Here is a 12,560-nt window from a genome sequence, read left to right as displayed (position 1 = left end):
ACCAACTGGGTCTAGATGGGCTAATCGAGCCTGTAACGAGTCTTAGATCAAATTATCGATCGATCCCTCAATGACTAGATTCGATTATGATATGATGATGGCGACTGGTCCTTGGACCAGTCTCTTTTGTTGATCGTATGGGTCGATAGGTTCCTCAAGAACCAGGATTGAACATGATCAAATAATGGCGACTGGTCCTCAGATCAGTCTCTTTTGTTGATCATATGAGTCGATTGGTTCCTCAAGAACTAGGATCGAACATGATCAAATAATTTGGAGACAAGGTCTAGGACTGGTCTCTTTTTTTTGATCGTATGGGTCGATAGGTTCCTCAAGAGCCAAGATCGAACATGATCCATAATGGTGATAGGTCCTCGGACCAGTCTCTTTTGTTGATCGTATGGGTCGATAGGTTCCTCAAGAACCAGGATCGAACATGATCAAATAATTTGGTGACAAGGTTCTAGGCCCAGTCTTTTTTTTGGATCGTATGGGTCAATAGGCTCCTTAAGAACCAAGATCGAACATGATCCATAATGGTGACAGGTCCTCGGATCAATTTATTGTTTGGGTCTTATGGGTTGATAGGTCCCTCAAGGACCAGGATTGAAGATGATCCATAATGGCGACAGGTCCTTGGATCAGTCTCTTGTTTGGATCTTATGGGTTGATAGGTCCCTCAAAGACCAGGATCGAACATGATCCATAATGGCGACACGTCCTCGGACCAGTCTCTTGTTTGGATCTTATGGGTCAATAGGTCCCTCAAGGACCAGAATCGAACATGATCCGATTATTTGATGACAAGGTCCTAGGTCCTGTCTCTCTTTTGGATCGTATGGGTTGATAGGTCCCTCAAGGACCAGAATTGAACATGATCCGATAATTTGATGACAAGGTCCTAGAACCTGTCTTTCTTTTGGATTGTATGGATCGATAGGTCCATCAAGGACCAGAATTGAACATGACACGATGGGGTTGGCAAGTCTAAAGTGACAAGTCCCTCATTGAAAGAAATTTAAAGAATTAAGTGAAACTTAAGAAATTAAATTCATTCCTTCATTGAAGCACAATGATTGTTACATAGATAATTAAAAATAATACATTTGCCTCCTGTTCGGCTATGCTTTTTTCCGCCAAGTATTCGACGGGAACGGCATTCATGGTGTCTGCGTCTTTGGCACTGACAAGCTTGGCCAAGGCATCAGCATTGGCATTCTACTCCCTCGGGACTTGTGTAATCGAGTATCTCCTGAATTGTGCCAACTAGTCCTTCACCTTGTTCAGGTATTGCACCATCCTAAGTCCCTTGGCTTGATACTCCCCTAGAACCTGGTATACTACTAGTTGGGAATAGCTGAATACCTTCAGAGATTGTGCATGCACCTCCAGAGATAAGCGTAATCCTACTAGCAATGCCTCGTACTCAGCCTCGTTGTTTGAAGTGTTGAATCCAAATTTGAGAGCGCAGTGGATTCTATGATTCTCTGGAGTAATCAATATGATTCCTACGACATATAGCTTCCATACGGGAGTATCTCCTTCGTTCTCGGTATCTCCATTCTCCGATTGGTAGAAAGGGTTTTCAAGGTTGGTGCCTTCGACTATGAAGTCCGCCAATGCTTGTCCTTTTATCACCGCCCTCGAATGATAAGTGATATAAAACTGTCCTAACTCCACCGCCCATTTGAGTAATCGTCCCGAGGCCTCTGGTTTCTAAAGAACTTGTCGTAGCGATTGATTGGTGAGGACTCAGATCGAGTGAGCTTGGAAGTATGGGCGCAACTTTCGAGAGGCGATTACTAAACAATAGGCTAGCTTTTAAAGGGGGGATACCTAGACTTTGCACCTACTAGCCTTTTACTGATATAGTACACATGGTGTTGTACCCTATTCTCTTCTTTCACCAAAGCACCGCTGATTGCATGCTCGGTGATTGCCAAATAGATGAATAGTACTTCACCATCTATTGGCTTCGATAGGACATGAGGTTGAGTGAGATGCTCCTTCAAGGCTTGGAAGGCTTTCTCACATTCCTCGGTCCATTGAATCTTCTTGCTGCCCCTCAGTAAGTTAAAGAAGGGGACACACTTATCCGTAGACTTTGATATGAACCTACTGAGGGCAAGTACTCTCCCTGTTAAGCTTTGTACTTCTTTGATTGTGGTAGGTGACTTCATGTCAATCAATGCTTTTTTCTTCTCGGGGTTAGCCTCGATTCCACGTGAATTGACTATGTATTCGAGAAACTTACCAGAACCAACTCCAAATGAGCACTTGAGAGAATTTAACTTCATGAGATACTTTCTAAGTATTGCAAAGCATTCCTCCAAGTCTTGAACAAGCCCTAAAACTTCTTTGGACTTGACCAACATGTCATCGACATATACCTCCATATTTTTGCTGATCAAATCTCGGAACATGCCATTCATTAAACGCTAGTAGGTGGCTCTTGCGTTCTTCAAGCCGAATGACATTACCTTATAACAGTACAATCCCTTGTCTGTCTGGAAGCTGGTATGTTCCTCGTTAGGAGGGTGCATACTTATTTGATTATACCCAGAATATGCATCCATGAATGAGAGTATTTCATGTCCTGCAGTTGCATCGACCAGTTGGTCTATTCTGGGTAGTGGGAAGCAGTTTTTGGGGCAGGCCTTGTTCAGATCTGTGAAGTTCACGCATGTCCTCCACTTCCTGTTTAGTTTTGGGACCAGCACGGGGTTTGATACCAAATCTGGGTAGTAGGCCTGCCTTATAAAACCGTTTTCATTAAGCCGCTTGACCTCCTCCTTCAGGGCTTGAGATCGGTCTTTGTCAAGCAGTCTCCTTTTTTGTTGCACCGGTGGGTAGTTTTTGTCCACATTGAGGACATGGCTTATTACGGACAGAGAAATTCCAACCATGTCCTTATGTGACCAAGCAAAGACTTCCTGGTTCTTCTTCAAAAATTCTACCAACCGTGCCTTAATTTCCACCTTTAGCTCCTTCTCGACTTTGATTACTTTAGTCGGGTCCTCCTCATCTAGTAGGACTTTGTCAAGATCTTAAACTGGTCCTACCCCCATGATTTCATCCCCAAAGCGAGGATCGATGTCGTTTCCCTAGCTTTGGGAAACTTGCTATAATAACAAATCTTCGTTAAAAGGAGTCCTCGACTCCAAAAGAGTGTTTCTTTCAACGTTAACTTCCATGTTGACAACCTCATCGGTTCCTTCATTCCCTTCGCAGCAGGTTACTACCATGTTGTTTACACACGATCCTTTCTTTGCCTTGACTACTGTCATATTATAGCATTCCCATACCTCCCTTTGGTTACCCTGTACGCATCCTTGCCATGCGCTTGTGGGGAACTTCAAAGACAGATGCCAGATAGACATTGCTGCGTGAACTGTATAGTTGGTGAACCTGGGCTGGTAGGGATGATGCTTAGGCTGTTTGTCGGTTGGTGCTGACTTAGCCTTCTTTTCTCCACTCTGCTCGACCCCTGAGGTACTCTTCTTTTTACTGTTGCCCCCACTACCGCCCTGAGGGTTTGCATTGTTCTTGCCTGCCTTGATAGTGGTCGGATGGTTTATGCCTTTTTCTTCCTTCATGACAGCGTCATCTAGCTTCATGTATTTGTCTACTCGATCCAAGAACTCCTGCAAGGTGTTGATGGGGTTCCTGTGTATGCTATCCCACAAGGGACTACGATAAATTATTTCTGCCGAGATGGAAACGAACTTCCCTTCATCTCCTACTGTGGATACTCGGCTTTCCTTCCACATGAATCTTTGGATGTAGTCCTTCAGGGATTCATTCTTCCCTTGCTTGATGTCAGCTAGCTGATTGACATAAACTGGTTGAATTTGTCCGACACTGAAGACCTTGAAAAATTCCATCTTGAACTACTCCCAGAAAGTGATGGATCCAGGTTTGAATTTCCAATACCATTATTGAGCTGAGTCAGAGAGAGTGGTAGGGAATACCCTGCACCTATAATCATGCTTCACACCGAGTAACTCCATTTGATCCTCAAACTTTCCAATGTATCGTACTGGGTCCTCTTTCCCAGTGTATGTTGGAAGTTTCAGGGTCTTGTATTTCGGTGGTGGTTGAGCTGCTTGGATCTTGGTACTGAAGGGACTCCCACTTCTATGAGCCAACTCGATGTCAAAAGGTTTCTTTGTCAGGCCCTGAACAACCATGGTGAGTGCATCTATTTGAGCTTGCACTGCTGGTGGGATCGCTGCTCCAGGTGGGGTAGACGTCCCTGGTACCCTCTCTTGAGCGCTGGTCCTCCGGTTGATGGCCTCCCTCAGATCCTGAGGTTGTGCATCTTTTCTAAGCCTATCGAATACGGTATTGGTGTTGTTCATCGATTCCTTTCCCTTGTGAGACTGAGGGTGTAGGGGTGGTAGGTCCGCCTTGCTCTTGCCGGTGCGATCCTGTCCCCGAGCCTCTCCTCCTACATGACTCTGAGACTTTGAGCGACCATTTCTGTTCTTGTCACGCCTCTCAAATGTATGACCTTCCTCTCCTGTACTGTTTTGTCTGTCCCCCTGAGAGGGGGCCTTCGGGTTGGTAAAAATCTTACTCCGAGAGGAAGTGTTATTCTTCTTAGTCATGGAGGAGCCAGTCTTGGACTGCGCCTCTTCATCCTGTCTCTGGGAAATTGGCTCTGAGAGCGTCCTTGGGGTTCGAATCCTCCCTTGGGACTCCCTGTTATTGTTGTCTTGCATCCCTATTGCTTTGGTCTGAGCCTCCCTCATCTCCTAAGCAACAACTTCAGCATTAGCTTGAGCTAACTGGGTAGCCGCCTCTAGGGCCACATCAGCCTCCTGGTGCCTTCTGTCGGCTTCTTGCTCCCTCTGGATCATCCTTTGGACCTGCTCATCTATCTCCCGCTGTTGTCGTTCCATAGACGCCCGAGGGCTATTTCTACAGCAAAGGCCTCCTGCCTCGCCAAAAATTGCGCCATCTCCTCCTGGTGACCATCTTGTGGATCTTCCGCATCAGTTTGATCTCCAACCTCCACCTGAGGTTTGTTAACGGGATCGATGGGATCCTGAGTGGTGGAATCCCTGGGAGCCGTCTTCTTTCTCTTACTGGGTTTTGGTGGCATCATAAAACTGATGAAAGTGTGTTTCTTGATTTCACACGCTCAATGAAACCACAAAAATGCTGACCTGTGAAATTAGCCAACGGTCGTATGTACAATATACGACACCTTTTGAATGAAATAAATATAATATACGACAGAGTACGAATATCTAAAATAAACACACACAGAAATAAATAAAAATAGAATAAAAAAATAAGAAGAAAATGAAAAAATAGATAAAGTATTTTGGAGAGATTTTAGAGTGCCACATCACTTCCTTGGGGACCTCTTATAAAAAAAATAAGAAAAAAATAAATAAAAAAATAGATAGAGTGCTACGAAGAGATTTTAGAGTGACACATCACCTCTTTGAGACTTTCCTTTATATAAATACTAAAAAACATAACTGCGTTTCGTGCAGTCTTTTGTATTGATTAAAAAAATATAATATATATATTTTTTGGGAGATTGTGGGATAGAGATTCCTTTTCACCCTACCCGCACAACATGCTCCTTATATGGACACGTGAGGGTGTCTTCAACACAATTTTTTTCTTCATGATAGTGTTTATTGTATAGCAAACCTCCTGTAGGTTTTCGAGAAATTCTAAATAATCAAAGTATCGAAAATAAAGTTCAAACTACTTGTTGTACACATGCTTTTATTTATTTATTTATTATTATTATACGCTTTGCGTGATTTTTTTTTTTATAAAAAGTTTAAATAATATATAAGAAAATTTATGTTTTGTGTAAGAGTTATTTTGACCGATTACCCGTTTGGACCCTTTATTTTTAAAAATTAACTTTTAGACCTCATGTTTTGTCAAAAGGTAAAAAATATGAATAGATAGATCGATTGTTTGAACACTGTATTTTGGCCGATTACCTGTTTTGACAATTTATTTTTAAAAATTAACCTTTGAACCATGTATTTATTCAAAAGCTTAATTATTTTTTTTATAAAAAAGAATTTTTATATATATTTATATAATTTATGTTTAATTGTAAGGGTTCACACCATTTTGAATTTTGTATTTTAGCCGATTACTGTTTGGACCCTTTATTTTTAAAAATTAATTTGTGGACCTTGTGTTTTGTCAAAATGTTAAAAATAAGTATATATAGATAGATTATTTGAACCACATGTATTTTGGTTGATTACCTGTTTGGACCCTTTATTATTAAAACCTTTATTATTAAAAGCTGACTTTTGGATCCTGTATTTTGTCAAAAGGTTAAAATATAAATAGATAGATTATTTATTTATTATGATAATATATAGATATTTTTAATTACATCTATAAAAATAATTATTAAAATAAAAAAAGAAACATTTTCCCTTAATTAATTAATAACCATATATTAGAAAAGTATAATAAAAAAATGTGAAAAAATGATGTTATTAAATAGTTTTCGTAATTAAATATCTAATCAAATTTGAATTCAAATTATATATCGTTTAAATAAATCAAATTAGAATTCAAATTTAAATTATATATGTAGTTAAAATATATTTTTGTAAAACTATTCATGTTTAAATAAAAAAGCATAAAAATTTGAATAAACATTTATTATTATATTTATTATTATTATTATTATCAACCATAAATTATAAAAAATAGAATAAAAACAGAAAAAAGTTTTTCTCTCAATTGTTTAAGCACATGATCATATATAACCAGACAATAATTTATTTGATTTTAATTGGTTTAAATTAATTAATTAATATCATAAGTATGAAATGTTTCTAAAGAATGAATTAAAAATAGGAAAAAAAGGAGAGAATGTTAGAGTATAATTACACAATTTAAGAGATTTGGTTTTAATTAATTAATTTATATATATCGATGATGATAAGTCACGTTTTTCAAAATTTCTTGTGTTACTATTTTCAAAGAATGAACCAAAATTATAAATATTAGCATGCATGTGCAAATAATACTTGACTTTAGCAAAAAAATAACATTAAACACACATATACCCAAGTCCAAGGACCCTTAAAAAAAGTATAAGGAGAAAGAAATGCATACAAAAAGAAAGCGTCTTCCTTGAATTCTATAAATAAAATAAAAATAAATAAAAATAAATTAATCAATAATAAAACTTGTAATACAGTGAATCTAAAATTCACACATAAACCACTGAATGACAACTCTTTGAAATGATACTGTTGACCAGCGTTTTGGTCAACGACAGTGAGTCAATTTGAATGATAGTAAATAATTTATAGAGTCGAATTCAAGTAAAACAACACAAATAATTTATAGTGGTTTGACCCCAAGAGTTGGTAATGACATACGTCCACTTGCACTTTTATTATACAAGAAGGTCTCAGGCTCAAGATCAAGAAAGACAAGGTTTAATTGAATTTCCTAAGCCTGAGAAAGAATACAATTTGATATGGATTTAGTATATAAAGTGCGCATAGGAAAATTATGACTATAAGACATCTCTATTTATAGAGTCTCCTAGTGGGCCAGGGGCCTTAAAAAATGATCTAGGCCCTACATGTGTAGTGTAGGATTATTACAACTGATTACATATTTAAAATAATACAAAAACTACATTCAAATATCAGTTACATAAATATCTCATGAAATCTGGATTATTCTGGTTGAATGGTTTGTACTTCGAGTAGGTCTCCCTTCGAGCAACTTTATGAAGTTGTTGTGCATTCGACCAGCTCCTTGCTATTCGAACAACAAGCTTTGTGTAACCTCAATCTCTGCACGACGAATAGCTTCCTTCATGCTAATTGAGCACACTCCAGCAGCCCATTCATCTCGACCAGCTCTTAGAAATTTTAATGCTTTCTATTGCCACATGTCCTCCTCATATGACATGTCATCATGTTCCCCCCCAAAGTTTATCTTAGTGAGACCAACACTAGATAAATTTGCATGTTTTAACTAGGCTGGTGCTTTTTTGAATTCTAACACACCAAAAAATGAAGTACCACTTTTGCAAGCAATGATGATACCTTTTGATAAAGTTGCGGTTTTTCTTTTCCAATGCATATAGTAGTCAAATCAAATAGGGAAATGATGATTTCCTTTTAATAAAAAGAGGCAATGGTTCACTTTTCCATGGAACTGACATCACATCTTCTAAAAAATCCACGATGAATTTCTCCTTGATGACGTCAGTTGCTCGCATGCGGGCAGGGGCTATATATAGCCTTGCTCCTTCATTCTTTGCACCTTCTTCAAAATTTCCAGACTTTCTCTCTCTCTCAAAAACTCTCTGAAACCCGAAAATTTTGTTTCCCAATTTTTGGTTCTTCAATTCGACTTCGCATTAAGTTTTTCTTCAAGATCATCGAACAAGTAAGGTTTCAGATCACTCTCTCATAGTTTTTTTTTGTTGTAATTTTCTGTGAATTCTGTGGTTATTTTGAAATTTTCACTTTTGAGTTCTTGGTGTTCTTGAGCAAACCGTGAGAACCTTAAATTTTTTCTTGAAAAATTGCTGATTGTCTAGGAAAATGGGTTTTGGGAAGTAGGAAAATAAACTACAGGCTTTAGGCTTGTATGATTGTATGTTTGATGCTAGGAAAATTTGTAGAATTGAAGGAAATTTTTTATTTTTGATTTTTGAAAAATAGTGGGAATTTTCCCTCCAAAAAGTAAGTGGCAAATTTTTAGAAAAACCTTTTAAACTGCCTTTTGGATCCATTTTCACACCTGGTCGAATACGAATTGTGTTTATTCGAGTAGCACACTCTGTTTAGGCACACATATGCTGATCGAATAATTCACTTTCCCTTTCATTGCTACTAGATGTATGCATGCGATCACTGGGGAAGTGATTATTCAATTGACCCAGATTTACTCCAAATGTTGGTCAATGATGTGGATCAGAATTGACCAGATATTGATCTCAAGAGTGATACTCTTGAAACTACTGCTCAACTTGGGGAGCAATCCTACCAATATGATTTTTAATTTGTCCCCGACCAGGACAGACCCCCACGTCGCAAGGCAAGCGACCAGTGGGAATAATGCCCAGCAACAAGGGCAGAACGAGCAGCCTGAAAGGGCTGCACCAGCTGTGGAGGTAACCAACATCATCAGAATCTGGGCAAAGATCAAGCCTCGGAAGAAGAAAAACGTGGCATGACATGTTGTCCCAGCAAGTACTCTTTCGATTTGTGTTATTGAAGGTAACCTTGAGAGGTACGATATCCAAGGGATTAACATGGTGACTCCTCAGGCCAGCCAACGTGCTAACTTGCCTGGTGGAGCCTTTAGCGCTTGGTCGCGTTTCCACATACAAGTTGGCGCCACACTGTCACTCCACGAGTACTTCAGGGGCATATCTGAGTACTTTGGTACTGCGCCTTTCTAAATTACTCCAAACAGATACCTAATGCTTTCAACATTATATATCCTCTACCACCTCTGTTAATGGGATCCTCCAACTCCCCACGAAGTCCATTACCTGTCTGATCTTAAATCCAATCCGAGTCAGCATGATACTGGATTTTTCTATCTTTGCCACAGGGACACAACCAATGTGTTCCTGATTGAGCCAACATTTAGGAGTAATGTGGGCGCATACTTCACAGAGTAATTTCTGACGACTAACCTGGTCACAAAAAATCTATCCATTCAACAAGGAGGTAATGAACTTTTCTTATTTCTCCTTTTTGTTTTTCTTTTATAAGTTGATACTTAGCTTAATTTCCCTTCATTGTTTCAGGCTTATGGGAACGACCTCCTCTGAATTTGGGCATGCTCACTCGAGCAGTTCTGCTAGACAGCCTTACGCAAGACGAGAAAAATTGTAGGCTGTTAGTAAATAATGCAAACCTTAGGCTGGCTGGCCTGCTCGAGTCCCATCAGACCAACAAAGACGCCACCACAGAAAGTGCTACTTGTGGAAAGGTTGTCGAGCAGGAAGCAGGTGAAGAAACGGAGCAGAACGAGCAGCACCAGTTGGCCCCTACTCCAACAAGGAGAGCATCAGGGAGTAGGAGGATGCTCATCTTTCTAGGGCTACATCACCCCCTGAAGTTAGAGGAAACGGGAAACAAGTTCTGGTCAAAGATCCCCTAGACATGTCTTTTTCCTCTAATGATGACGAGGACGACCCCCAGGTAATAATTTAAAAATTGCATTACTTCTCCTGTAGCTAAGTGTAGACGTAGACTTTTTAATTTACCTTTGTCAAATAGTAGTGTAGGTATGGGTACCATCTTTTTTCTAACTGTGTTGCTCAAGTTTCTTTTATATTTTATTGAATTTTTCTAACATATCTACTCTTGATTACAGTCATGTAAGACTATAAGATCTTCAAGCTATACGCTTCAACCTCTCCTCCTTCCCCCGAGCAAGAAGTCACCAAAAAGAAAGACCACTGTTGGTGCTGGGTCGAGCAAGAAGCCTGCAACAAAACAACCCAGGCAAGAGAATCCTCTAGTAGAGACAACCTCTCCTGCAGACCAATTTTCTCCAAGGAATCAAACTCCTCCTCTGGCGAGCAGCTCTCAAGTAGCCTCGGTGGTTGACCCCACTACCCCTCCAGAAATAGTTCAGCGCCTCAAAACCCCAGTTGAGGTGATCTGCACTCACATGCTCAAGCTTGCTCAGCACCGCCTTAGTGCTGAGGATTTTTCCACCCTCGAGGAGGTCTTTGTAGACAAGGCCTTTGGTCGGGCCATTTAAGATATTCTATCGGTTAGCACATTTTTTTATTTGTATATGTTATCTAAGTTTTTTGCTCGAATCTGACTTTTTTAATCTTGCAGGGTGTTATGACGCTTACCCACACTCGACCTCGAGCAAAAGGGGCTGCCAACAAGCTAAAGAAGACCAAGGCCACTTTGGGGAAATTCAAATAGGCCAATAAAAAAAATTAGGAGGCGGCTAAGGAGGTTGAGAAGGATCTAAAGGAGATGATCACTGAGATCAAGGGGAAAAGAAAAGTCGTTAAGGCACTCCAAGAGAAGGAGAAAAAGCAAACTCGCCTCCTCGAGGAGCATGAGCAGAGGCAGAAGGACCACGAGGAGCAAATAAAGAGGCTCGAGGAGGAACTTTCTCAGCAAAAAGAGAAGTACTCAGATATGTCTAGATTTAAAAATTCTGCCTTCAATTGTTTTTTCATGATTTGTAAAAACAATACGGAGGAAAATTTTGAATACTTGCTTGCTGGACTCCAAGAGAAGGAGACCTTGAAGTGTGCTGCTCGCGAGGCTGCTGAAGCTGTTGAGGCTGCTACTCCTGAGACCCCTGGGCAAGAAATCTCCTTGAATCCAGATGGAGACCAGTCTCGTGACGAGGTCGAGGAGGATGTGGTTGACCAATGATGTTGCCTTTTTTTATTTATTTATTTTTACTTTGGATCACCCGAGCAATAATGTTCATGGTGTAAAAACATTGGCTGTCTGAGCAACTTTAAACCTCGGGTATTTTGTGTAATGTTTTTCTTGCATTACATACACTATGCTGCTCGTTTAATTTTGACTAGATATAACACTTAATTGCTATATAAGTTTTCTAACTTTCCTGCTCGTGTGAACAAGCAATGTTTTCAATTTCTATCTTCTTTTTGAACAAAGCACAATACTATATAAATCATAATTTTTTTAAAGTATTACTTGTTATGCTTTTTACTCTTTTGCTTATGTGAGGTTATGTATACCCTATATGCCCCCAAGTGATTGAGGAGGTAAGTCCTTGGTCACTTGCCAAATAACCAGGCCTGTTCAAGCTAAACCTGTTTCTTGCAATAATATTCATAAAGCATTATACTTTTTAAGAAAAACCACACATATTAAGCAATACTTGTTAAAATAACAAAAATTGGCAAAATTTGAATGTTTCATGCACACTCCCTTGTAAATAATTTGTAATAAAACAGACAAAATCGTGTCTATTGAATTAAAAAATTTGTACGAGCAATAAAATGCTTTTGAATGAAAACATCTTGAATTGAATATTATTAAATGACTGGTCATTTGAAAAGGGCATAAACGTGCCGTACGACCAGGTACAAACAAATAGTCTAGAAAGTAATTGGTTATTACAAAAATGGAAAATTCATGCCTTTACAACCAAAAATAACAAAAACAAGAAATACACTGGTTGAACGAAATGGGCAAATACGTGCCTAGCGACCAATGTCATTGATAATACTTTCTTAGATGTCCGCCATTCCAATATCTTGCGACCAGTTTGAAAAACCTAAGTTTTTACCTATCTTTCCAATTTTACAATATTCATATTGATTTTATCTTGATTTATGCTTGAACATTAAAAACTAAATCATAGGAATCAACACATGAAATTACAAGCTTCATCTGCATTGAAAACACATTCCAGCCGACTAGTGCTTGGGTTCCCTGAACCAGGGTAATAACTCTCACTATATCAAGATGTAATTTTAAAATAACCAGTTCAAGATTAAACCTATAAAATATACAATCTTTCTCAATATACAGTGAAGCTTTTTACCCTAAATAACCAAATCC

The sequence above is a fragment of the Humulus lupulus genome, chromosome 1, assembly GCF_963169125.1.
Source record: "Humulus lupulus chromosome 1, drHumLupu1.1, whole genome shotgun sequence".
In the NCBI taxonomy this organism is placed as follows: domain Eukaryota; kingdom Viridiplantae; phylum Streptophyta; class Magnoliopsida; order Rosales; family Cannabaceae; genus Humulus; species Humulus lupulus.
This window is presented reverse-complemented; position numbering follows the sequence as displayed.